At 42.9% G+C, this 27,784-nt stretch overlaps 3 long non-coding RNA genes across 7 annotated transcripts; 1 reads left to right on the top strand and 2 right to left on the bottom strand.

Moving 5' to 3' along the window:
- Positions 1-5,124: 5,124 nt before the first annotated feature.
- Positions 5,125-8,283, top strand: LOC127006752 (uncharacterized). 3 transcript variants are annotated; one of them, XR_007759736.1, is made up of 3 exons: positions 5,125-5,963; positions 6,159-6,353; positions 6,453-8,283. It is a non-coding gene; the product is annotated as an uncharacterized LOC127006752 (long non-coding RNA). The 3 variants fall into 3 exon arrangements; XR_007759737.1 differs by having other exon boundaries at positions 6,029-6,353; XR_007759735.1 differs by having other exon boundaries at positions 5,125-6,353.
- Positions 8,284-10,489: 2,206 nt separating this feature from the next.
- Positions 10,490-24,606, bottom strand: LOC127006747 (uncharacterized). 3 transcript variants are annotated; one of them, XR_007759722.1, is made up of 5 exons: positions 24,455-24,606; positions 23,726-24,015; positions 21,641-23,539; positions 10,965-11,220; positions 10,490-10,810 (listed from the first exon to the last, which is right to left on the bottom strand). It is a non-coding gene; the product is annotated as an uncharacterized LOC127006747 (long non-coding RNA). The 3 variants fall into 3 exon arrangements; XR_007759721.1 differs by having other exon boundaries at positions 23,726-24,124; positions 24,455-24,605; XR_007759723.1 differs by having other exon boundaries at positions 23,726-24,052; positions 24,455-24,605.
- Positions 15,902-17,297, bottom strand: LOC127006748 (uncharacterized). Its single transcript, XR_007759724.1, has 3 exons — positions 17,146-17,297; positions 16,325-16,767; positions 15,902-16,051 (listed from the first exon to the last, which is right to left on the bottom strand). It is a non-coding gene; the product is annotated as an uncharacterized LOC127006748 (long non-coding RNA).
- Positions 24,607-27,784: the final 3,178 nt, after the last annotated feature.

The raw sequence follows: 27,784 nt of genomic DNA, 5'->3' as shown, positions 1-27,784 counted from the left end.
TTCTCCCTCTTACTCTTACTCTTCCTCTTCCTCTTCCTCTTCTTCCTCTTCCTCATCCTCTTTATCTCTTCCTTCCTTCAGCGTATTACTCCTCCTCCTTCTCCTTACTCCATTTCTTCGACTTCCCTGTATCTTTTTTCTCCTCCTCCTCCTCCTCCTCCTCCTCCTCCTCCTCCTCCTCCTCCTCCTTTCGTGAATCTTCCTGGGTCCTCCTCTTGATCTTCCTTACAACGCCATTTAGTCCACTTTATTCCTTCTCCACATCTTTATTCTCCTCCTCCTTCTCCTCCTCCTCCTCCTCCTCCTTCTCCTCTTCCTCCTCCTCCACATCATCATCATCATCATTTCGTCTTTTCCCTCCGCCCTTCTTTGTCCTCCTCTCTCTTCCTTATTACCCCGTTTCGTCCATCTTCCTTCCTTCCTCCTCTTCCTCTTCCTCTTCCTCTTCCTCTTCCTCCTTATCATCACTTTAAATCTATTTTCCTATCCAGTCTGTCCTCTTCTTGATTTTACTTTTTACCTATTTTCATCTATTTCCTTCCTTCCTTCCTTCCCTCCTTCCTTCGTTCCTTCCTTTCTTTTCTACTTCTTTCCGTTCTTCCTTCCTCTCTTTCCTTCTTTCCTTCCTTTTTTCCCTCCTTTCTTTCTTCCTGCCTTCCTTCCTTCATTCATTCATTCATTATTCCTTTCTTTCTTTCCTTTTTCCTTCCTTCTTTCCTTCCTTCTCTCCTTCATTCATTCATTCATTCTTTCATTATTCCTTTCTTTCTTTCCTTTTTCCTTCCTTCTTTCATTCATTCATTCGTTCATTCATTTAATTCATTCTTTCACTTTCCCCATTGCTTTCTTTCCTTCCTTCCTTCCTTCCATCCTTTCTTCCAGCCATCTTTCCTCCTCCTCCTCCTCCTCCTCCTCCTCCTCCTCCTCCTCCTCCTCGCCGCTCACCTAACTTCCGGTGATTCAATTTACCTGCAAAATCGCTCTACCTCAAGTCCAATTTAAAAGTCGATTGATCATTTTTCCCGTTTTATTCTGGACGGCTCACACACACACCCACACACACACACACACACACACACACACACACACACACACACCTGTCCATTAACATCACAATACCTGGTCATCACTCTCGCTTCTAAAGGAGGATGGAAATGTTACTCGAAGCGGCTAATCCAGTGTGTGTGTGTGTGTGTGTGTGTGTGTGTGTGTGTGCGTGTGTGTGAGAGAGAGAGAGAGAGAGAGAGAGAGAGAGAGAGAGAGAGAGAGAGAGAGAGAGAGAGAGAGGCACAACAGCCCTAATAACAGCATTTAGCGTCTCTGCAGTCGAACACAATGGAGTTGAATATTACTGGTGATTGATGGTCATTGTTATTGGGGTTATTATTAGTGTTGATCTTGTTGTTGTTACTGCACCTCCTCCTCCTCCTCCTCCTCCTCCTCCTTCTCCTCCTTTTCCTCCTCCTCCTCCTCCTCCTCCTTCTCTTCACCTGGCTCACCTTGGCTGCTCTTTTTTTAGGTGTGTGTGTGTGTGTGTGTGTGTGTGTGTGTGTGTGTGTGTGTGTGTGTGTGTGTGTGTGTGTGTGTGTGTGTGTGTGTGTGTGTGTGTGTGTTTCTCCCCTCCTCAAAAACTGACCTGCATAGAATAGAAAAAACATATTAATGATGTGAATGCGAGTTGGATGCGAGTAGAACACACACACACACACACACACACACACACACACGGACACACGCACATGCAAATACGAAAATAAAAACGCCCGCCCTGCCAGGAATACATGAATACTTAAAGGTGATTATTTTGTGAACCTCAAGCGGGCCGTCAGCCATCTTGCTTCGTACTGTGTGAGGGGGTGTTCTCTCTCTCTCTCTCTCTCTCTCTCTCTCTCTCTCTCTCTCTCTCTCTCTCTCTCTCTCTCTCTCTCTCTCTCTCTCTCTTCGACATATGACTTTAAATCCAACATACTAATAAGGACCAAGGCTGTGATATATTTGAGAGAGAGAGAGAGAGAGAGAGAGAGAGAGAGAGAGAGAGAGAGAATTATATGCGTTTTCTTGATTAAAGTGACTTATATTCCTGCATCTGTCCCTCTTTCCTCACACACACACACACACACACACACACACACACACACACACACACACACACACACACACACACACACACACGTCTTGTACTGATAAGATGCTGGAAAATTTATTGAAGATCAATACGGGAAGAAAGATTTATCTGCGATTACTGACGAGAGAGAGAGAGAGAGAGAGAGAGAGAGAGAGAGAGAGAGAGACGAGGTTAAATGATTTTTCGCATTGTTTTTTCTCTGCCTCGATCTCTCTTACACCCTACACCCCCACCTCCCCCTGCTCTCTCTCTCTCTCTCTCTCTCTCTCTCTCTCTCTCTCTCTCTCTCTTTTCTTTATTTATTTTTACATCTTACATATTGCAATTGAATACATATATGTCGATGAGCGGGCAACGGCCTCTCTCTCTCTCTCTCTCTCTCTCTCTCTCTCTCTCTCTCTCTCTCTCTCTCTCTCTCTCTCTCTCTCTCTCTCTCTCTCTCTCTCTCTCTCTCTCTCTCTTCCCAGCCTTCTACTTTAAAGGCCAAATCTTCATCACTAAATCAGACAAGTCCGCCCTCCACGCCCGCGCCGCCCCCGCATGCCAGGCACAGCTGACACCTGCGTGACGCGACAGAGACGTCATGCAGGTAAGATGCCCTTCTCTCACCTTAAGTGCCTCCCATAGACCGGTCAACAGTTAGCAAAGGAATAATGTCACTACCGGTTTTTGTTTTCCTGTAACTCTCCGTTTATCTCACGTACACATTACGATAAAATAACTAATAAGAAAAAATAAATAGGTAATTGTATAAAATAAATAAACCACAAGCACACACAAACTCTTACTGTGATATGGAGATGTATATATTTTTAAGGTGATGATAGTTTTCGTGAGTTATGGTTTTCGTAATAATCAGAGAATCCAGGTAAAGGATTAATTCGAGATTTATTTTAATTTATTTCATCTGTCTAAAAGGAATGACCTGATTTATTACTTATTCATGTAAAAAAAAGTGAAAACCGTAAAAGATTTATGATAATATAAACCTCTCCTTTCCTTTATAGAAAAACATATAAAACAGAACTGAATGATTTAAATACGAACAAGATTTACATTTATACATCCTTCCTTCCCTTGACATTAATAAAAACAGCATCTACAGACACAAATAAAAAGAGTGAATCTTCAAATAAATCAACACGTTCATAAATATCTGAATTCAAAAAAATGCCTGAATAATTATAATGCTCAGACAGGCGTGAGCAGCCGTGACCTTTACACCTTAATTGTTTGATTAATTGCCTGCCCCGTACACCTGCTGACGCTGGCAGGTGTTAATTACTGCTCAGGGGAGAAGGAGGAGGAGGAGGAGGAGGAAGGATAACGGAGGAAGGGAGGGCGGGAGAGAGAAATTGAAGACGAAAAAGAATAAAAAAGAAAAGAAAACTACAACAACAACAACAACAACAACAACAACAACAACAAGATGAAAAAAAAAGAAGAAGAAAAAGAAAAAGAAAAAGAAGAAGAAGAAGGAGAAGAAGAAGAAGAAGAAGAAGAAAAAGAAAAAGAAGAAGGAGAAGAAGAAGAAGAAGAAATAATACGAAACAACAGGAGTAAAAAAAAAAAACACAAACAGCACACAGGATCCGTCTTTTAATTAAATTCCACAACCAAAATAAAAAGAGCAAGACAAAAGCAACGAGTCGAAAATAAGCCGTAAAAGAAGGATTCCGCGCCTCAAGTTACGCCTATTTGTGCATTTCTCGGAAGGAAAAGAAAAATAAGAAAGAAGAAAAAGAAGAAAAGAACAAAAGACATGAAAGGAGAAAGCCCTGAATCATCCTTTGAAGTGTATCTCTCTCTCTCTCTCTCTCTCTCTCTCTCTCTCTCTCTCTCTCTCTCTCTCTCTCTCTCTCTCTCTCTCTCTCTCTCTCTCTCTCTCTCTCTCTCTCTCTCTCTCTCTCTCTCTCTCTCTCTCTCAAGGTAGCCTATTCCTCACAAAACAGGTAATAAAAGTAATTGCTCTAGGAAATTATTATTCACTCTGCTAACGAGGACAAACTAAGCTAATTATTCATTCCCTTCCTTTTTAAGCACTGAGAGATGTGTTATGTGTATTAATTACGTGCTCTATCATGTTGAAACGAGGAGGAGGAGGAGGAGGAGGAGGAGGAGGAGAAGGAGAAGAAGAAGAAGAAGATGATGATGATGATGATGATGATGAAAAAGAAGAAGCAGAAAAAAAGATTAAGATGAATAAGTACAAGAACAAGAAGGAAGAGAGGATGAAAAGTAGGAGCACAACAACAACAACAACAACAACAACAACAACAACAATAATAATAATAACAACATCAACACGAACACCAACTTTTTTCAACACTTAAGAGCAACATCACCGTAGTAATAACAACAAGGCTCATAAAACAACGACAATAACAATAACAATAATAACAACTCACGTGAGACTCATAAAAACAGTATTTACGGCTCATTTCCACCTTTTAGCTCAAGCCCAGGTGAGCATCATTAGACACAGGTAGCCAGCATCCTTCTTCCTCTCGCAGGAGAGAGAGAGAGAGAGAGAGAGAGAGAGAGAGAGAGAGAGAGAGAGAAAGAAAGAAAGAAAGAAAGAAAGAAAGAAAGAATGAATGAACGAATGAATGAATAAAATTAATGAATAAAGAAATGAAAGAAAGAAAAAAGAAAAAGAGAAGAGAAAGGAGAGAGAGAGATTTACATACATAGATTTACATAGAAAATCAGACCACAGAAGAGAGAGAGAGAGAGAGATTGTTTCCTCATCCCACTCTCGACGTTTCCGACAATGCGAAACTCATGAATTTGGGCTCTTTAGATAAAACGGGAAGACCCATTAGTTTTATCTCCACTATTCTCTCTCTCTCTCTCTCTCTCTCTCTCTCTCTCTCTCTCTCTCTCCATGAAGATAAAACACAGAGGTAGAAGTAAATTAGTTTTATCTCCAGGTAATATATTTTTACTCTTTTTCTCCATTCTCTTTTACCCATATATGTTTTAGCTTCAAGCGAGCCATGAGAAATAGGAAGAGTCATTAATCGACTTTTTTTATCTTCCCTATTTTCATATTTATTTTCCTCCCATTAATATTTTATGCTAAGTGCTCAAAATGCGACTCTTTTTTTTTCATGGCACAAGAGAACGACGGTCGACCAGAGGATAGAAGTGTTAAATCAAATAAAAAAAATAGCAAGACACCTCTCCTTCCGAAATAGATCCTTTTTTTTATTTTAGCAACTCCTCTATACCTCTTTTTTTATAGGAGCAGTGAATAGTGGGCCTTTATATCTTTTGTTTTTTCTCTCTCCTGAACTACTTCCTTGAATTAAAAGTGAAACCGATAACCAAGACTGTAAACAAAATCCAAGGTAAACAACGAGGTGTACAGAAACAAACAAACAAACAAAGGTATTGGGAGCAGCGTTTAGCGGACTTAATTGTTGTTGCTTCTTTTCTTTTTTTTCTTTTCTTTTTTGCCCTTGAGCTGCCTCCCTTGATGTAGAGGAAAAGGTGAGAAATAAAATAGAAAACTCAGACAAACGAAAACTGAAATCACAGCAAAGAAAACCAATATCCTAAAACGTAAACAACATTCAGGGTAAACAAAAGCGATGTGTAAACAATAGCCAAGGTAAACAAACTCGGGGTAGTGTAAACAATAGCAAGGGTAAAAAAATAACTCGAGGTACTGCAAACAATAGCCAGAGTAAACAAAGGCCAGGTGTAAACAATATCCAAGGTAAAAAAAACTCAAGGTACAAACAATATCCAAGGTAAACAAAAGCAAGGTGCAAACAGTATCCAAGGTAAACAAACTCGAGGTACTGCAAACAATAGAGTAAATAAAGGCCAGGTGTAAACAATATCCAAAGTAAACAAACTCGAGGTACTGCAAACAATAGAGTAAGTAAAGGCCAGGTGTAAACAATATCCAAAGTAAACAAACTCAAGGTACTGCAAACAATAGAGTAAATAAAGGCCAGGTGTAAACAATATCCAAAGTAAACAAACTCGAGGTACTGCAAACAATAGAGTAAATAAAGGCCAGGTGTAAACAAAATCCAAGGTAAACAAACTCGAGGTACTGCAAACAATAGAGTAAATAAAGGCCAGGTGTAAACAAAATCCAAGGTAAACAAACTCGAGGTACTGCAAACAATAGAGTAAATAAAGGCCAGGTGTAAACAAAATCCAAGGTAAACAAACTCGAGGTACTGCAAACAATAGAGTAAATAAAGGCCAGGTGTAAACAAAATACAAACAATATAGAGTAAAAAGGCAGGGTGTAAACAAAACCAAGGTAAACAAACTTACTGCAAACAATAGAGTAATTAAAGGCCAGGTGTAAACAAAATCCAAGGTAAACAAACTCGAGGTACTGCAAACAATAGAGTAAGTAAAGGCCAGGTGTAAACAAAATCCAAGGTAAACAAACTCGAGGCACTGTAAACAATAGCCAACGCAAAGAAAGGCGAGGTCCTGTAAACAATAGCCACGGTAAACAAAGGCCAGGTGCAAACAAACAGGCCCAGGGAGGCTTCGTAACAATGGTGCATTAACGGATGAATAGCATTAGACGCGCAATTACCCGGCCCAGGCACGCAAATGAGGAACACGCCGCGCACCTTGCATAATTATGAGGCACAGGTATGATGGGTGCTCTCTCTCTCTCTCTCTCTCTCTCTCTCTCTCTCTCTCTCTCTCTCTCTCTCTCTCTCTCTCACGCACACACACACACACAAACCTCATAATTATATAAACACATCAGAAAGAGTGAAAGTTCGGATCTCGGAGTCTGCGAAAACGTAATTAGAAAGGGAACGTGTGTGTGTGTGTGTGTGTGTGTGTGTGTGTGTGTGTGTGTGTGTGTGTCTGCACGTCCATTCCCCTTTTAAAAGTCCAGAATATTGCGGAATAAACATTTTTTGCTCTATTTTTCAGTCCCCGTTGCCGCCAGCCTGCCAGTCACGGGAAAAGGATTCTAGGGCACCACAGAAACACACACACACACACACACACACACACACACACACACACACACACACACAAATACACACACACACACACACACACACACACACACACACACACACACACACACATAAAGAATGCTGAGACGTGCCGTGCTTGGTGTGAGTGAAATGCAGATGAAGAGGAGGAAGAAAAGAAGGGAGGGAGGAAGGAAGGAAGGAAGGAGGGAAGGAGAGAAGGTGGGTGCAACTCTCACATTAGACGATATTTGTGTTAGGTAATGCTGTGTTGAGTTGTTTTGTGTTGTGTCGTGTTCCATTGCGTTGCTGTGTTCCGATGAGTCGCGTTGTGCTGCGTCACGTTGCGTTGCGTTTATTGAGGTGTTGGCCAAGAGGTTTCACTGCGGTTTGTATCGTTAAAAGAGCAGATGAGGTCGAATTCTCACTGTCTTTTTCTCCAATAACATCCCCACACATTTCGAGTCCCTTGGGAAGAAAATATAATGGTGTGCTCCTTATCAAACATTTACGTCAGCAAAATGAAGTAAATTCTCGGTAACATCTGAATACCAGGAAAGGCAACAACTTTCACACACATCAAAAACTCAATAATGGCCAAAAAGAGCAAACAAAGAACAAAACACAGACCTGGGACTCGAAAAACACGTCACAGATGGAGAAAAAAAACACGAAATAAACAGTAGCCTTTATCTTTTATTCAGATGTAGACAGCACGTTCCCTTCCCATGCACTCCCCGACCCCTTTCATCCCCCGCCCGCCACCTGTCGCCTTGCCCCGCTGTTGCTTATGGCGTCACGGGTGTCGCTCGTCAGGGGGGAGGACAAGAGAACGGGAAGATGGTGGGTTCGGGAAAGCATTAACGGGTGGTATAACAGACGAACAACCAAAGTAACAGAGTGGTAACCTCGGCATTGTAAAGTCAAAGCCGACAGACGGAGTGGAATGATTGAATTAGATGGCGCCACTATAAACATTCGCCTGCGCCACAACGGGCTGGGCCGACCATCAGACCCCACCAGTGAAAACGCTTAACGGCGCAATAGGCCGCGACGTAAAAAAAAAAAAATTGGCGTAGCAGGATGGAGTGCAGAGATATCAAACAGAGGTGGAGAAAGCTGGAGAAGTCCTTTGTCTTGCACTGTACCTATAATGGCTGGCGGTGCTTAGGGGATGGGACGCGAGCCACAGTCCACCTGAAAAACAATATATTTTTTTACACCATGGGAGGCAGCTCAAGGAAAAAACAAAACAACAAAAAAGACCGCTCACTGATTTTTTTTCTGAACTCCATAAAAGGAATATGAGGCAAAAAACGATATGGAACTTTAAAATCACAGATACACACACTTAAAAAAAAAAAAGGAATACAGAAATTTATTTGATATGACTTTAATATAGCTAAGAATGTATGTGCGAGGGATTGAGTAAATCGATCCAGGATAACCCATGAATCTCTGAACACTACTCTCTAATATAGTCCAAAAAACATCAAGATATACTCACGCTGTTGGGCCAGTTACACACGTTGATGGTCTCGTCGAAAACAAGACCGGGCTGGCAACTCCTCTCGTAACCAATCTGGTCGTCACACTCACAGAACTTGGAGCAGTCATCGGGATGCCCAAAGTACTCTGGGATGGGACCGTCCGTCAAAGGGCAAAGATCCGACACCTCCTGAGGGCACTGGATCCTTGGCACCTCAGTACCAAGAGGGGACCCACTCACAAGGGCCCCGGCCACTACCACCACCAGCACGGCCACGAGTGTTGCTTTGGTCTGCATCTATTGGTCGCGAACGTGCGGACACAGACAAACACGGACACGTATTAAAAAACAAGATCTCTTAACTATACTTTTCCAGCCTCGTCCCAAGCTGGAGATTTGTCGTGGAATATTATGGGTCACGACATAATTGATCCCTCAGGAGTACATAAGATATTTATAGCAGATCTCGTACAAAAAAAAACAAGATGACTAGTGTTCAAAGCATTTATATTCAGTTCATGATATAGTACCAAAAGATAGACAAATATACATTGATAAATATAGCTAGATATGTATTCGACCTTACCTTGTTGAGAGTTGAAGGGTAACCTGGGAGGATTAGGCACGAGGGCTGGTTTATATGAGCGATACGGAGCCATACGTAAGAGCGGCGGTAAAAGAAAAAAGAAAAATGAGATAAAGCGTGTGAACTCCATGTTCCGCGTATCCGACCCTTTCCATACCAATAACTGCGGGTACACACGTAACATGTAGGAAAAAATTAAGGTTGAAAGAGAGAGAGAGAGAGAGAGAGAGAGAGAGAGAGCAAACAATCACATACAATAGGAATAAGAGTATAAGAACAGTATTAATATGATAACAACGGGGTTTCTTTTTCTTAATTCTTACACATTGACGTCAACTATCAAACACTCAGAAATATTGCGCAAAAAAACGCGCTAGACAACAACCGGTGCCGCCTTCCACTGCGTGGCTCCGGTACTGTCCTTGCCGTCACCTGTCACTCTTTCATTGCTTCATTTTCTCACCTGTGGGAACCGATGTCACATGGGCCGCTGCTCACCAAGTCAGATTAGGTCAGGTTTATGGATGTTACGTGATTTTCAGGAACTTGGTCACGTGTGAGAGGCGTAGAAGTGTAATGACTGGGTGTGGTATGATGCAAAATGTGTGTAATATGGCGCAAAATGAAGGGTGCAGATATTGGTGTGGAAAGAAAATGTGGAGCATACTCAAACAAAAAAAAGCACAAAAAAAAAACGCTGAACGCTGCTCCGGCAAAGAAAAAAGAGCGAGAGTCCAAAAGATAGGTCATTTCCGGGTGGAGGTGTCTTGATACTCTCCTCTTGAAAGAGTTCAAGTCATAGGCAGGAGGAAATACAGACGAAGGAAGGCTGTTCCAGCATGTACCACCGGAAGGGATAAAAAAAATTATGCTGGTTAACTCTTGCATATGGAATTTGGATATAATAGGGATGAATGAGAGTAGAAAGTCGTGTGCAGCGGGGACATGTAGTTAGCAAGTTCAGAAGAGCAGTCAGCATGAAAGTATCGGTAGATAGAAGGAATTTCAGAGGAAGAAGACTGCAAGTAAGAGGTGGGAGTTGGTGAGATGAAGAGCCTTTGACACCATTCTGTCTATCAGAGCTGTGTGTGTGGAGACCCCACACACATGAGAATCAAACTCATGCAACTGAGCGGAAACGATACAAAACCCCCAACCTGTGGAATGAATGACCACGTGTTCGGGTAACATGCTGTAGTGCAGTGACGGTCAGTGATGCTGAGTGAACACTGCCCTCGAGAACATCAACATGAGACTTAAAAACATTTCAGATAAATAATAACTAGAGAGAAAAAAAAAGGACAAACACATGTTCATACATTTTTCAATACTTTGTTGCAGAATCCAACTACACAAAAGGTTCATGTACGTCAACAACGAATTAGTGTTCCTTATACATATTCTAACACGTTCCAGAAAAAAAGACAAGCCTATACAAATCTTAACATAAACAAGTAAGATATTTTTTAGGAGCTGGCGATGTCGATTACAGGTACAAGCACAGACCAGGTAACATAAATCATGACAGTGTACTGGGATGACGGGGACCTAACTCGTGGTAGCCCATCCGCCACGGCAACTGTTAGTTCACCTTCCCTTCTGTCTCTTTACGGGATGGGGCGCGAACCGCAATCCACCTGAAAACACAAACGGTCTCAGATAAATGACCCTGAGGGCTGGAAAAAGTATTATTTCAAGAAAAGACTTAACGTTTTTATTCTAGACAAACGGAGCCCTGAAAGAAGCTCCACCACTGCACCAAACAACCACAGGACCCCCAGAGATACTCACGTCGCCCGGCCAATTGCACACACTCAACGTTGCGTCAAACAAGAGGCCGGGGGGACACACGAGCTCGGAGCCGCATCCCTCCTTCTCACACTCGCAAAACATTGAGCAGTCGTCAGGGTGAGGAAAGATCACTGCAAAGTCACCAACTTCAGGGCAGTTCACGTCAACTTCGTCAGGACAGGTACAGTCGTTGACCTGGGCAGCGACAAGGCTCGCCACCGCCGCCACCACAACGCCAGCAAGTAGACTCTTCATACTACGGAGAAGTGAGCGGGATCGACACAGAGGGACGAAATAAAAATGTTCTTCATAGGAGTTTTTTTTTTTTTATGTCAAACGAGTAGCCGGCGCCTTCCGAACTAATAGTTATGTTTTTTGTTTTTTGTTTTTTTGTGTGTGTGTGAAGTTTTTACCTATGCTTATCTTCACGGCCTCGTCATATAAAAGGTAGACTGCAAGCGATGACATCTGTACTTACCTGGTTTCTGCTCTCCTGCGCCTCAGCCACGGCACACGTTATATACCCTCCGCCGTGCCCGCGTCCCGCCTAATCTTCTCACCCCTCCCTAAAAATTCACCACTCAGCTGTCTGTTTTCATTCCCCTCCCATCCCTCCATCATTTCAGGGAGTCATTCAAGATAACTTTACAGACCTTCACAGACCCCACCGTGGACTTAAGGGCATTCAACTCTATAACATCAAAATATGGTGCGTCTTGTTATACTTTTGCGCCAACCCGCTCATAGCACAACAGGCTCACGCTGCCCTTCCGTCTACATGATAATTCACCGCCTCAATTTCCTTGCTTCTTCGTTTTGTTTTGCTTTGTTTTGCTTCGAGAGGTTGGGAAATAGTTTCGTGCTTTGATGCAATTTTACTGATACACACAGGTTACATTCTAGAATTTATGGTTCCTTTCCGCTTCTTTACTTTATCTCCACCTCTATACCTCCTTCGTTCATAACAGTAACCAACTACCTGCTACTCCTGTTTCTTCCATTACTCCCTTTTATCTCCACTTCTTCCCTTCATCTCTACAAAGATCTCACAAATATCCTGAAGGGTCTGCACATTAAGCAAAAACTTTCAAGTGCATACCATCCTCAATCCCATGGATGTGTGGAAAGATTTCACCAAACTCTCAAGAACACTCTAAGGATGTATTGTGAGGAAGTTGGGGTTGATTGGGATGAAGCGGTCCCGATGGCATTGTTTGCAGTTAGGGACAGTGTACATGAATCTACGGGTTTCAGTCCATTTGAGTTGGTGTACGGGCACGAGGTAAGAGGGCCCTTGAGGATGATGAAGGAGAAGTGGCTAGGGGGCGAACATCCCCCGAGTGTAGTGAACTATGTCTCGGACTTCAAGGATAGGTTGATGAGAGCCAGAGAAATTGCACTTGAAAATATGAAAGAGGCACAAGGTGAATTGAAGAAATGGTATGACAGAAAAGCCAGGGCGAGAAAATTTTGTGTCGGGGATAAGGTGCTTGTGTTATTTCCGGTACAGGGCCATCCGTTGTAAGCGAGATACCATGGCCCCTGGGAAATTGAAAAGAAAATCAGTGAGGTGAATTACATAGTGACAACACCTGGCAGAAGGAAAAATAATCAGTTGTGCCATATAAACATGTTGAAACCGTTTGTGCAGAGAGGTGAAGAAAATGGCGATGACACGGAGGGAAAATTATGTGTCCAGGTAATAAATTCTACCACCGAGGTGGAGGATGGGTTATTTGAAAATAAGCTGGATAACTGTAATGGAATGGTGCTAGAAAATTCGGAAGTGTTGAAAAGGATTGATCTGAAAGTGAAGCACCTCGATACAGAGAAAAGAGAGAAAACTGTGGAAGTCATAAAAATGAATGAGTTTTTGTTCCCTGATGCTCCCAGGAGAACTAATAGGATAGCTCATGATGTGTAGGTTGAGGATGTATGTATCATTAAGCAGCATCCTTACAGAGTCAACCCACAGAAGAGGGAGGTCATGAGGAGGGAAATTGAGTATATGATAAAGCATGGTTTAACTGAGCCTAGCAACAAATAAAACACGAAATAAACAGTAGCCTTTATCGTTTATTCAGATGTAGACAGCCCGTTCCCTTCCCATGCACTCCCCGACCCCTATCATCCCCCGCCCGCCACCTGTCGCCTTGCCCCGCTGTTGCTTATGGCGTCACGGGTGTCGCTCGTCAGGGGGGAGGACAAGAGAACGGGAAGATGGTGGGTTCGGGAAAGCATTAACGGGTGGTATAACAGACGAACAACCAAAGTAACAGAGTGGTAACCTCGGCATTGTAAAGTCAGGGCCGACAGACGGAGTGGAATGATTGAATTAGATGGCGCCACTATAAACATTCGCCTGCGCCACAACGGGCTGGGCCGACCATCAGACCCCACCAGTGAAAACGTCTAACGGCGCAAAAGGCCGCGACGTAAAAAAAAAGAAAAAAATTGGCGTAGCAGGATGGAGTGCAGAGATATCAAACAGAGGTGGAGAAAGCTGGAGAAGTCCTTTGTCTTGCACTGTACCTATAATGGCTGGCGGTGCTTAGGGGATGGGACGCGAGCCACAGTCCACCTGAAAAACAATATATTTTTTTACACCATGGGAGGCAGCTCAAGGAAAAAACAAAACAACAAAAAAGACCGCTCACTGATTTATTTTTAACGCCATCCAGGAATACGAGGCAAAAAGCAATATGAAGCTTTAAAATCATAGATACACACACCTAAGAAAAGAAAAAAAGGAAAGCAGATTTATTTGATGACTTTAACACTTAAAGCGCGGGCTAAATTTTGCCGCGCCTGGCCTGCCACGCGGGCATATTCACTCAAAAACACACCTCACTTCAACCTCAAGTATCTTCTCTCTTACTGAGCTAACGTTGCTGAATGAGGTATCATTGTAAAGTCCTTTTCCTTAGCTGTCCTTTGACGTTAATTTGAACACCATATAAGCATTGGTAGAACGAGTACAGAGTTATGAAGTAGGAACTATGAAAACATATTATTATAGACAGATACCACCTCTATTGTTATTATTTTCTATTATTTAGCAATAAAAAGCATCACTTTTTTACAGCTTCTGTGTACCATACCCATATAAAGCTCAAAAACGGCATGTTTACTGTACTTGACGACAAACTAATCAAATCTGGCGGCGCGTTCATTAAAAAAATGCCATGTCCACTATTGTGGACACCCGCGCTACGAGCCCACGCTCCGGCTGTCCACTATTGTGGACACCCGCGCTTTAAGGGTAAATTAACATAGCTAAGAATGTATGTGTGTGAGGGATTGTGTAAATCGATCCAGGATAACCCATGACAATCTCTGAACACTAATCTCTAATATAGTCCAAAAAACATCAAGATTTACTCACGCTGTTGGGCCAGTTACACACGTTGATGGTCTCGTCGAAAACAAGACCGGGCTGGCAACTCAACTCGTAACCAATCTGGTCGTCACACTCACAGAACTTGGAGCAGTCATCGGGATGCCCAAAGTACTCTGGGATGGGACCGTCCGTCAAAGGGCAAAGATCCGACACCTCCTGAGGGCACTGGATCCTTGGCACCTCAGTACCAAGAGGGGACCCACTCACAAGGGCCCCGGCCACTACCACCACCAGCACGGCCACGAGTGTTGCTTTGGTCTGCATCTATTGGTCGCGAACGTGCGGACACAGACAAACACGGACACGTATTAAAAAACAAGATCTCTTAACTATACTTTTCCAGCCTCGTCCCAAGCTGGAGATTTGTCGTGGAATATTATGGGTCACGACATAATTGATCCCTCAGGCGTACATAAGATATATATAGCAGATCTTGTACAAAAAAAAAACAAGATGACTAGTGTTCAAAGCATTTATATTCAGTTAATGATATAGTACCAAATGATAGACAAATATACATTGATAAATATAGCTAGATATGCATTCGACCTTACCTTGTTGAGAGTTGAAGGGTAACCTGGGAGGATTAGGCACGAGGGCTGGTTTATATGAGCGATACGGAGCCAAACGTAGGAGCGGCGGTAAAAGAAAAAAGAAAAATGAGATAAGGCGTGTGAACTCCATGTTCCGCGTATCCGACCCTTTCCATACCAATAACTGCGGGTACACACGTAACATGTAGGAAAAAATTAAGGTTGAAAGATTGTGTTGGAATTTTATATCACACCAATATGACTCGTACATAACGCTGCCGTAAACTACTAAATATGGTTAAAACATTCTTACTCTCAACATTGTCAGCCAAACTGTCAGATTCTGGAGAACTCAGAGAAAAAAAAAACAGAAACACGACAGTCACTGAAAACTGACGGTAGCCAATGAAGAAAAAGATGAAAAAAAGAACAAAGAAAAACAGTAAGCAAGAGTCCCCATGACCAGACACAGCCCAGGACGGAAATAAAACTTCCACACAAACATCCGGTTTTATTCAGTTATTCAGATGCTGCAGGACAGTCCGTTGCCTTCCCTCTTACCCCCCGCCCCCGCCCTCCGCCGACCAAAGTACCACCTCTGTCGCTTCGTCCTGGGTGTCGATCATCGTGCGTGCGGGGCAAGCAGAGATGAACAAGAGGACGGGCAGAGCTGTGCTGGGTGACAATTTAAGGAGGGATGGGACGAGAGCCACAGTCCACCTGAAAACATCGTTAACGGTTAGCTTGCCAGGGAGCAGAAAACAAAGTAACAGTGCATGACTGTTAAGAAGCATAAACCAAGAAGAAATAGGCAAAAATATGAGGATAAGAATCAGGAAGACAACACAAGAGAACAACACGAAAGTACTCACGTTGAAGGCCCAGTTGCAAACATTTAAATTCTCGTCGAAGAAAAGGCCTGGCTGACACTCCTTCTCGTACGCTACCTGGTCATCGCACACACAGAACTTGCTACAGTCGTCAGGATCTGCAAAATACTCTGGCGTGGAGCCGTCTTCCTCAGGGCACAACGCCGACACTTCTTCACGGCACCGTTTCTTTGGCACCTCTGTGGTTTCAAAGGTCTGTCCATTCACAAGGGTCCCGGCCACTGCCACCACCAGCATGGCCATGAGTGTTGCTTTGGTCTGCATCTGTTTGCCGCGAAAGCACAAATTCATAACAAACACACATACGAGAGTATTAAAAAAAAATGGAAAATTCTCGCACCATCACAAAAGTTTAGGCAATCTACTTTTTACGCTAATTACGCAGCTCGAGAGAGAGAGAGAGAGAGAGAGAGAGAGAGAGAGAGAGAGAGAGAGAGAGAGAGAGAGAGAGAGAGAGAGAGAGAGAGAGAGAGAGAGAGAGAGAGAGAGAGAGAGAGAGAGAGAGAGAGAGAGAGAGAGAGAATGTTCTACCCCTACCTTGTTAAATGTCGAGAAAGAACTTGGGAAGATAGCGCAGGCAAGCAGATATATAAAGGTGATAGCACCCCACATGATGCGCCGAACGTCATCAGATAGAGGAGGCGTGTGGGCCAACCGCCACGTTTGCTTTCTAGTGTATATGCATCATCACGGCCCATCAATCATTTACAAACAGTGCACGTCTATATATACACTACCCGGGGACAGAAATAAACTCATGCACGTAAACACCGCTTTTATTTACTTATTCAGAAGTATACAACACGTTCTCTTTTCCCTCTCTGGTCACTTCAATTCCCCGTCCAATGTCTCCGCCGTAACGGGTGTTGCTCAACGTGTGTGCGAGGCGTAGGCAAGGGAGGACCCGAAGGTGGGGAGAGGGTATGTAGGGGATGGTTTGGAGGCCTGCACTACGGGACGGGACGGGAGCCACAGTCAACCTGGGAACATGGATAATGGTTACCTTACAGCACCAGTAAGGGTAACACAGAGGCAAGTGACATTTGAGACCCTGAAAAGTACCAGAGAGAGATGAATCAAGGTGGAAAACTCTGAGAACGAAAGCGTAAATGACTGATGACTAGTATACATTATCATTAGACCTAAATATAGACAAGAAAATGGCATATGAATACGTAAATCTGCAAAAACATGTAGAATGACGCAAGAAAGTAAGTTATCAAAAGCATAATTATATAAAGGATCAAGATAAAACCAGTTCAGGAATAGATAGCCATCCATAATGCGCAGGACCATGAGAATAGGACCAGAAGAAAAAGGAGCACAGAGGGACCATATCCTCCAAACCAACTACTTACGTCCACGGGCCAGTTGCACTCATAAAAATTCAAGTCGAACCAGAGGCCAGGCAGACAGTCCTCTTCGTAAGCCACCTTGTCGACACACACACAGTACTTGGTGCAGTCATCGGGGTGCGCCAACTTGTCCAGCATGTCAGCCTTGTGGCAGAGTTTTGACACTTCATCAGGGCACTCGATAAGCGGCTTCTCCGTGCTTCGAGGGGATCCACCACTCGGACCTTCTATCTGATCGCCAGTATGGGTTCCGCAAGGGGCGTTCTACTGGTGATCTCCTTGCCTTCCTAACTGACTCTTGGTCATCCTCTCTTAGCCGCTTCGGTGAAACCTTTGCTATTGCGCTGGACATATCAAAAGCTTTTGATAGGGTCTGGCACAAATCTTTGCTTTCCAAACTACCCTCCTACGGTTTCTATCCTTCTCTCTGTTCCTTTATCTCCAGTTTCCTTTCTGACCGTTCCATTTCTGCTGTGGTAGACGGTCACTGTTCTTCCCCTAAACCTATTAACAGTGGTGTCCCACAGGGTTCTGTCCTATCTCCCACTCTCTTTCTGTTGTTCATTGATGATCTTCTTTCCAAAACGAACTGTCCTATGCATTCTTACGCCGATGACTCCACTCTGCATTACTCAACTTCTTTTAATAGAAGACCCACCATACAGGAACTTAAAGATTCAAGGCTGGAGACAACAGAACGCTTAGCCTCAGAACTTACTATTATTTCCGATTGGGGTAAGAAGAACCTGGTGTCCTTCAACGCCTCAAAAAAACAGTTTCTCCACCTATCTACTCGACACAATCTTCCAAACAACAATCCACTATTCTTTGACAACACTCAGCTATCACCTTCCTCAACACTAAACATCCTCGGTCTATCCTTAACTCAAAATCTCAACTGGAAACTTCATATCTCATCTCTTACTAAATCAGCTTCCTCAAGGCTGGGCGTTCTGTATCGTCTCCGCCAGTTCTTCTCCCCCGCACAGTTGCTATCCATTTACAGGGGCCTTGTCCGCCCTCGTATGGAGTACGCATCTCATGTCCACTCACACAGCTCTCCTTGACAGAGTGGAGTCAGAGGCTCTTCGTCTCATCAGCTCTCCTCCTCATACTGATAGTCTTTTACCTCTCAAATTCTGCCGCCATGTTGCCTCTCTTTCTATCTTCTATCGATATTTTCATGCTGACTGCTCTTCTGAACTTGCTAACTGCATGCCTCCCCTCCTCCCGCGGCCCCGCTGCACACGACTTTCTACTCATGCTCATCCCTATACTGTCCAAACCCCTTATGCAAGAGTCAACCAGCATCTTCACTCCTTCATCCCTCACGCTGGTAAACTCTGGAACAATCTTCCTTCATCTGTATTTCCTCCTGCCTACGACTTGAACTCTTTCAAGAGGAGGGTATCAGGACACCTCTCCTCCCGAAATTGACCTCTCGTTTTGGACACTCCTTTGACCTCTGTTCGGGAGCAGTGAGTAGCGGGCTTTTTTTTTCTCTCTCTTTCATTTACGCCCTTGAACTGTCTCCTTAGCTGTAAAAAAAATTAAAAAAATAAATAAATCGGAGAGAGAGAGAGAGAGAGAGAGAGAGAGAGAGAGAGAGAGAGAGAGAGAGAGAGAGAGAGAGAGAGAGAGAGAGAGAGAGAGAGAGAGAGAGAGAGAGAGAGAGAGAGCAAACAATCACATACAATAGGAATAAGAGTATAAGAACAGTATTAATATGATAACAACGGGGTTTCTTTTTCTTAATTCTTACACATTGACGTCAACTATCAAACACTCAGAAATATTGCGCAAAAAAACGCGCTAGACAACAACCGGTGCCGCCTTCCACGGCGTGGCTCCTATACTGTCCTTGCCCTCACCTGTCACTCTTTCATTGCTTCATTTTCTCACCTGTGGGAACCGATGTCACATGGGCAGCTGCTCTGACTTCCCCGTGCGTCACCAAGTCAGATTAGGTCAGGTTTATGGATGTTACATGATTTTCAGGAACTTGGTCACGTGTGAGAGGCGTAGAAGTGTAATGATTGTGGGTGTGGTATGATACAAAATGTGTAATATGGCGCAAAATGAACGGTGTGGAAAGAAAATGTGGAGCATACTTAACAAAAAAAAAAAAAACGCTGAACGCTGCTCCGGGAAAGAAAAAAGAGCGAGAGTCCAAAAGAGAGGTCACTTCCGGGTGGAGGTGTCTTGATACTCTCCTCTTGAAAGAGTTCAAGTCATAGGCAGGAGGAAATACAGACGAAGGAAGGCTGTTCCAGAGTGTACCAGCGGAAGGGATAAAAAAATGAGGCTGGTTAACTCTTGCATATGGGATTTTGATATAATAGGGATGAATAAGAGTAGAAAGTCGTGTGCAGCAGGGCCGCGGGAGGAGGAAGGCATGTAGTTAGAAAGTTCAGAAGAGCAGTCAGCATGATAGTATCGATAGAAGATAGAGAAGCAACATGGCGGCGGAATTTAAGAGGAAGAAGACTGCAAGTAAGAGGTTGGAATTGATGAGACGAAGAGCCTTTGGAAGGGTTTTGGTAGGAATACAAAGTCAATTTTATGCTCATCAGAACAAGTTAAGAATTGGCCAATGAGAGCGCAGTACCATCACCCATGCAATGATACCAAGTTTGCGACTCCACCCCTGAAGGAAAATCTATGCCAGTTCTCGTGGAACCGACTAGTAATTAGTACAAATTCTTGCTCTCAAGTGGTTATATTATTTCTTAAAATGGATGTCAAAAATATTACACAATACAGCAACACGTTGCACGGCTTCAATGGTAATATGAGAAAAAAATTAAAAGACTTTGAATGACATGAACTCACTTCACCTGCTGACCAGTAAACGTCCTACTGAGAATTTCAATTTGATTGATTGATTGTTTATTGTTGCAAAATATACAATAAAGGAGAAGGGAGGACTTTAATACTTGTCACCATTATTCACCTGTTATGCCTTCTTGGTCAAACTTTCGTATTATTCTAAATAGCCTCATATGTATGCAAAGGGCATATAAATAACGAAATCAGCCGTTATGTAAAAATGTGAAGTCTGCTAAATAAGTGTGAATAATGAACAAATGTAATGAACATATTAGGTGAAGAGTCTGTCTTGCTGACATCTGCTAAATAATAGAACTTTAATACTGGTCACCATTATTTCACCTATTATCCCTAGGAAATATTAGGCTATCAGCAGATTTGAACGGTGTATTACGGCGAGACATTCCATATTTTTTCATTATATCTATTTTTCAAAGTTATTCTTTATATTTATACTTCACGTTTACTTTTTGTACGTTTCATAATCCTCCGCTCAGCTGATGTAATGTTGACATTTCCTGCCGCTCCGGTATACCAAAACTACCGAATCAAACGCCTTCGTCTTGTCATGATCGTTACCACGCTGGTAGTCGCCGATACCACGAAAACAGCGAGTGTGCAAGCGGATCGAGGCGATGGTAATGGCTGCTACCAGGATGGTAGGGCCTTTGGTTAGGGTGCGTACCAGACAACTGTGAAAGTGGCCCTTTAATACATTTCAGATAAATGATAACTAAAGAGAAAAGAAAATTATAAACACATGTTCATACAGTTTTCAACAGCCTACTTTATTGCAGAATCCAACTACACAAAAGGTTCATGTACGTCAACAACGAATTAGTGTTCCTTATACATATTCCAACACGTTCCAGAAAAAAAAGACAAGCCTATACAAATCTTAACATATACAAGTAGGATATTTTTTAGGAGCTGGCGATGTCGATTACAGGTACAAGCACAGACCAGGTAACATAAATCATGACAGTGCACTGGGATGACGGGGACCTAACTCGTGGTAGCCCATCCGCCACGGCAACTATTAGTTCACCTTCCCTTCTGTCTCTTTACGGGATGGGGCGCGAACCGCAATCCACCTGAAAACACAAACGGTCTCAGATAAATGACCCTGAGGGCTGGAAGAACTATTATTTCAAGAAAAGACTTAACGTTTTTATTCTAGACAAACAGAGCCCTGAAGGAAGCTCCACCACTGCACCAAACAACCACAGGACCCCCAGAGATACTCACGTCGCCCGGCCAATTGCACACACTCAACGTTGCGTCAAACAAGAGGCCGGGGGGACACACGAGCTCGGAGCCGCATCCCTCCTTCTCACACTCGCAAAACATTGAGCAGTCGTCAGGGTGAGGAAAGATCACTGCAAAGTCACCAACTTCAGGGCAGTTCACGTCAACTTCGTCAGGACAGGTACAGTTGTTGTCCTGGGCAGCGACAAGGCTCGCCACCGCCACCACCACAACGCCAGCAAGTAGACTCTTCATTCTAAGGAGAAGTGAGCGGGATCGACACAGAGGGACGAAATGAAAATGTTCTTCGCACCTTTTTTTTTTTTTTTTTTTTTGTGCGTGTGTGAAGTTTTTACCTATGCTTATCTTCACGGCCTCATCATATAAAAGGTAGACTGCAAGCGATGACATCTGTACTTACCTGGTTTCTGCTCTCCTGCGCCTCAGCCACGGCACACGTTATATACCCTCCGCCGTGCCCGCGTCCCGCCTAATCTTCTCACCCCTCCCTAAAAGTTCACCACTCAGCTGTCTGTTTTCATTCCCCTCCCATCCCTCCATCATTTCAGGGAGTCATTCAAGATAACTTTACAGACCGTCACACAGCCCACCGTGGACTTAAGGGCATTCAACTCTATAACATAAAAATATGGTGCGTCTTGTTATACTTTTGCGCCAACCCGCTCATAGCACAACAGGCTCACGCTGCCCTTCCGTCTACATGAAAATTCACCGCCTCAATTTCCTTGCTTCTTCGTTTTGTTTTGCTTTGTTTTGCTTCGAGAGGTTGGGAAATAGTTTCGTGCTTTGATGCAATTTTACTGATACACACAGGTTACATTCAAACCATTGCCATTCAATGTTCCACTCATCCAACACGATCAGTTAAGCAATTTTTGCCTATATTTGTGATGAATTTTACTCTATCTAACTTTAATCCAATATTACCTGTCCTACAAGGCTCTCTTACCAACATGTTAGAGAAGCAACAAAGAGGACGTTGGCTTATAACGAAGCTGACTGTAAGGGCTCGTTCACACTACAAGCAGAGAAGGGCAGAGCAGAGCAGAGCAGAGCAGAGCGGCACGGTTAGGTGTTCACATATAAGCAGAGCAGGGCGACCTGCACAAGAATCATTCGCAGGCAACAGCTCGATAAACTCCTCGGTGTTTATCTTGACGGATGATGAAAATGTAACGATTTACAAAGGAAAATGGAATTTCGTTGTTAAAGCCAAGTCCCATGGCTGTGTGGGTCACTGATGATTATGTATAGGATCAGAATATCACCAAATTAGCTCTTCTAAACAGACGGCTATTATATATCATTAAATTGTACCTCAACTATGCACAATCTGGTCAGTTTTTTGTAATTTTGGCTTCAGGAATAAAAATTCACCTATGTAGATAGCTTCTTGGCCATGTTGATTGAAGGGTGGAGCCGTGGAGGACTGCTAGCTGCGAGCAGCAAAAAATACGACCAAATTTCCCGAATGTGCCGCTCCGCTCCGCGCTGCGCCGCTCCGCTTGCGGTGTGAACACCGCAAAGTGAAGTGTGAGCTCTGCTCTGCTCTGCTTGTAGTGTGAACGAGCCCTAATAGTGATTCAATAATTCTTCGCCCTGTTAAGCGACTACCAGAATAAAATAAAGCACTTGATGTACGTGTGTACTAAGACAGCCTATTTAATGCTGCAGGAAAAAATACAAAAGTTTTGGAGTGCTCCCAACACGCTGACTCTCACCGTGACGTTTTTTTTTATTTTTTTATTTACTCGAAATTGGCACACCTTCGGAAAAAAATGGCAGACCAGCAAGAACATAATACTTAGGATGAAAGAAAGAATAAACAACCAGTTGCAAAATAAACTTTTACTGAAGAAGCAACATGTTTGACATGAAAACACTTCTTCAAGAACCATAGTATCGCCAGGAACACCACGGTATGACTAGCCAGGTACAAAACATATTCAGGTAGCTCTCTTTTGAAGCAATATATGCATTTCTAGAAAATATGTTCCCTAAGATTATATCTGCGTTGTCTTGCTTTTTATACATCAAAACACATGATAAGCCATTGTTTTGCCTTCGATTAATGTAAGCGAAACGTGTAGAACAAAAAAAAAAGGGGTTAAAAGTTGTTTTTTTCCAAAACATTAAAACTTGCGTAAAATGAAAAGTACTTGTAATGAACAAGCAACACAAGATGTCAGTCATCTCTTCAGCACAAACCGGACCCTCACCAGCACCACCCCAGTCCACTTCCAAGAGTCCGTGTCGCTACCTGCCACCTCTACGGGTTTGGGCGGGAGCCGCAGTCCACCTGCAGGACACAAGGCGTCAGAGAAAGGTGATGATTTGCAATCATTACTGTTATTATTATTAGTAGTAGCAGTAGTAGTAGTAGTAGTAGTAGTAGTGTTAATGGTATTAATGCTACTGATGTTGATGCTAACGCTGTTACAACCATGGTTATTAATGCCACAACGATGAAAGCAGCAAAACTTACATTGTACTCCCAGTTGCATGTCACCAGCCGCTCGTCCCATAGCAGGGTCCCGGGGCAGGGCATTTCAAGAGCCAGTCCTTCGCCCACACACTCACAGTACTTGGAGCAGTTTTCGGGATGAGGCAACAGCAACGCCCACCGCCCTAGCGGAGGACACAGGACGTTCACCGTCTTAGGACAAGCAGCGCCCGTCTGTCTGGGGATAAAGCTCGCCTCCGCAGCCGCCGCCGCCGCCACCGCCACCGCCACCGCCAACAGGAGGCCACTATGGATGGTCTTCATCATACGCGCTTGAGGGACGAAGTGCGTGTGAGGGTGTAAGGTCGTCTAGTTCAAGTGTAACACGCAGGGTAACAGGTGAAACGAAAAACTTGTTGGTTAAAATGATGGTGATTACGACTGTAATAGAAGGCAGACGAAGATTTTAATATCAGTCCAACTTAAATTTTTCCTTATATATACTTTGGTGGCATCCTCAATAAATTTAAACTCAAATTAAATCGAAGAAAAAAATATATATCACAGGAAAAATACATTTAAATCAAATCTATATATAGTGCCCTCAGCTTGGATTTATAAATACTTATCAACAATGATATGTTGCATTTTTTTCTTTGAGGAAAACCTGTTAATGCAAAACCAAACTTGTAGTCATGTCTTATTTTCTTAAAAGTGAGGTACGAAAACAGACTTCCAAAGTGTTCCTTAAGGAGACACATTAACACTTACCTAAATGTCTGTATATCTTTTCTTGGGGTCTTCTGTGTGTCTTTATCCTGTGGTCCTGTGCTCTTCCTTTTCTCTGTGTTTATCTTTCTCTTTGTTCTGCGTCGTGATGTTTTTCTTCCTCTATGCCTTCTGCGATGTCAGCGGCCACGAGTCATTATATATACATTCAAGTCTCCCACGCTGTACTTTCACATGTCCTACTGACCTGCTTCCCTATCTCGTTTTCTAGCCCCATTCTTAAGAACACTACATCAGTTATCCTTCTTTCAGCGAAATAAAAAATGGAGCAGCAAGCAAGAAAACTAATGCAAAGAAAACGAGTATACATATAAAATAAAAGCAGTCCAAAAAAGTATATACACAAAACCTATCAAGGTTTTGGAGATTGCAATGTAAAGTATGTCTCACTCAAGATAACACACGACGCTCCCTCTCGAGGGTCGTTCCGCGAAAACGTGTGAAGTAGTTCACAAGATTACGTAGAAAGGAGACTCAAGATAATACGGAGATAAACTAACCCACATATCCTTTGAGTTCTTGGACAAATAAACACTACCGCGAACTCACGGGGAAATCTACACAAAAATACAGAACATTAATACTAAATCGATGGGTAAATCAGCGTGGCTATAGTCGGTTCCTCGAGAGCTGGCGGGCTTAATCCTTCAAGGATGGACTCGCGGACTTGGTATTATTGCTTGGGTGATGGTACTGCGCGCTCATTGGCCAATTTTTAACTTGTTCTAACGTGCAACAGATTCCACCGATAAAAACTAAAGGAATAATATCTTTATTGATAAATATGTGCTCTTCGAACTATTATAAATAAATCTGAAACGAAATTCATAACAACCTAAGTCAGAACTACACGTAAGCAGACAATATCCAGCGACAGAAGCGCATGTTAAGGCTAAACTTTGTTTCTTTACTACTTTTAACTACTACAAAGTGCTATTCTACAGTCTACATAATGTCATTCGTTAACTGAGCTCATTTATTGTAAGATTTCTTGGAAGTATATCTAAGTCCTGGCTTAGTCATAACGTGTAGTGATGCTACGTAGTCATAACGTAAAAACTGGCCTAAGGCAAGAATTAACCTTCTCTTTCATCATGGTATCATTAATCCTGAAATATATTTCCATTATTTGTGAGTAATAAACTAACAGATAGCCATAAAGAAGAGCGATTATAAGAATAATTACATTTAGATACCAACAGTGTTGATTTTATTAAGACTCATTAAGAAGTAGCAGAGCAAGAGATAGTGGGCTATGTCATGGCAAACGGAATTTGCCGTAGGTTGGATCTATAGTAAACAACAGCCAATGAGGGACGCCGAGACCACAACCCAAGCAAGTCCGCGAGTCCACCCCTGAAGGAGTAAGCCCGCCAGCTCTTGTGGAACCTTCTATAGTTTATGGCATACTAACCCCGAAAGAAATGGAAGATGAGCAAACAAAGAGGTTACCTTGAGGTATACTCTTACTAAACCAATGAAAGATCAGTGAAAAAAAAAGATTGCGGTACAGATTTTAAATCAGAGGGAGATGGTTAAAAATAAGGAAGCTCAAGGTACATTTGTTCTACATTAATGCAAGATCAGCAATAAGTAGATAAATGAATAAATAAATAAATAAATAACCGCGTCTAAAATGTTACAGTGATAGAGTTTGCCCAATATAGGAATGGAAAGGTTAGAAAGGAAGGATAAAGGAACAACCTAACTTATACAGAATCCTCCATGCAAGAGAAAGGAAGTATATATAAGCTCCCTGTATTATGATGAACCAAGATGCATTGAAAATAGAGGGAGAAGGAGGAGGAGGAGGAGGAAAAGGAGGAGGAGGAGGAGGAGAAGGAGGAAGAGGAGGAGGAGGAGGAGGGGGGGGAGTGTCACAACCCAGTTCTCTCACAAACAGTGGCACCACCAGTTGTTTATCTTATCAAAGGTGCTGCCACAACAACTAATTAAGGCCCGCCAGACAGGTCAACAGACAGGCAGGTAGGCACGCACGAAGGCACAGGCACACAAAGGCACCCAATACAAAAGTTGGCACTTACTTCTTGACCTCAATGTCTGGCTGTAGTTAGTGCCAGTCTTATGCTGTTGATCATCTACATTTCTCGTGTGTGTGTGTGCGTGTGTGTGTGTGTGTGTGTGTGTGTGTGTGTGTGTGTGTGTGTGTGTGTGTGCCAATCATCAAACACCCGCACATCTGAACACATAATATTATTCCCTGCTACTTTTCACTTCAATTAAAACACATGATGGGTGGAAGGAGCCACTTGTGCGCCATCTCAAATTAGAAGCCTCTCAGCTGCGTACCTATTGGCGTTTTACGGTAATGATAGGCACTAACTTATTTTGCTTCTTAATCCCCAACCATACCTGTAATGATTGCTCTTAAATAATGGTTACTTTCCGTCTAATATCCCCACATACCCATAATTATAACTTCTTACTGTTTATTTATGTTACTCCGCACTCAAACATACCCAATTACTGAGGTGATATATGATGTCCTTCGTTTTTCAATTCCATATTCAGTAGATATAATTACTGAAAATTATAATCAAGGAATGGTGACATAATACAGTTAAATGTAGGAGAGGACGACAGTTAGTCACACCCCATGGAGGACTGTTGATGATGGTCATTATGATTATGATGATGATGATAATGACGATGCTGATGATGACGTTGACGATAATGATGATGATGATGATGATGATGATAATGATGATGATGATGGAACATGAGAAAAAACAAAAAAGTGAAAAAATGAGAAGTCGATAAATGAGAGGGTAAAGTGGAAAACTAGATGTGGAAGGAGAAAACTGAGAGGAGAGTAGAAATCAGAGATGAGGAAATGAAAAAAAATAAATGGGGAAGTGGACACACACACACACACACACACACACACACACACACACACACACACTGCATTTTCCCAGCCTCTCGGTCGGTTCTTTTGACGTCTCTTCTTGATGCACAAATAAGCCAGAACATCAATCGCTCCGCCAGACACCAACGATAAACACCCGCGACTGTAGGCACCCGCGATGACGTCAGCAAGGCGCGTCACACCGATATATACAAAACTCGTCCCAACTCTCTCTCTCTCTCTCTCTCTCTCTCTCTCTCTCTCTCTCTCTCTCTCTACTTCTATTTTTTTCCCCTTTAGAGTCTGATATCTCTTTCGCATGGGTTTGTCTGCCTTTCTGAATTATATCATGTACTTCATCCAATATCTACTACGAATATTCATCAATTTGCAGCATTAATATAGATAGAATCGCGTCAATATATGTACGGCGGCGGAAATAT

Source organism: Eriocheir sinensis, chromosome 33, assembly GCF_024679095.1.
Source record: "Eriocheir sinensis breed Jianghai 21 chromosome 33, ASM2467909v1, whole genome shotgun sequence".
NCBI classification, from domain to species: Eukaryota; Metazoa; Arthropoda; class Malacostraca; order Decapoda; family Varunidae; genus Eriocheir; species Eriocheir sinensis.
Note: the sequence above shows the minus strand (reverse complement) of the source record. Positions and strands in the feature narration are given on the sequence as shown.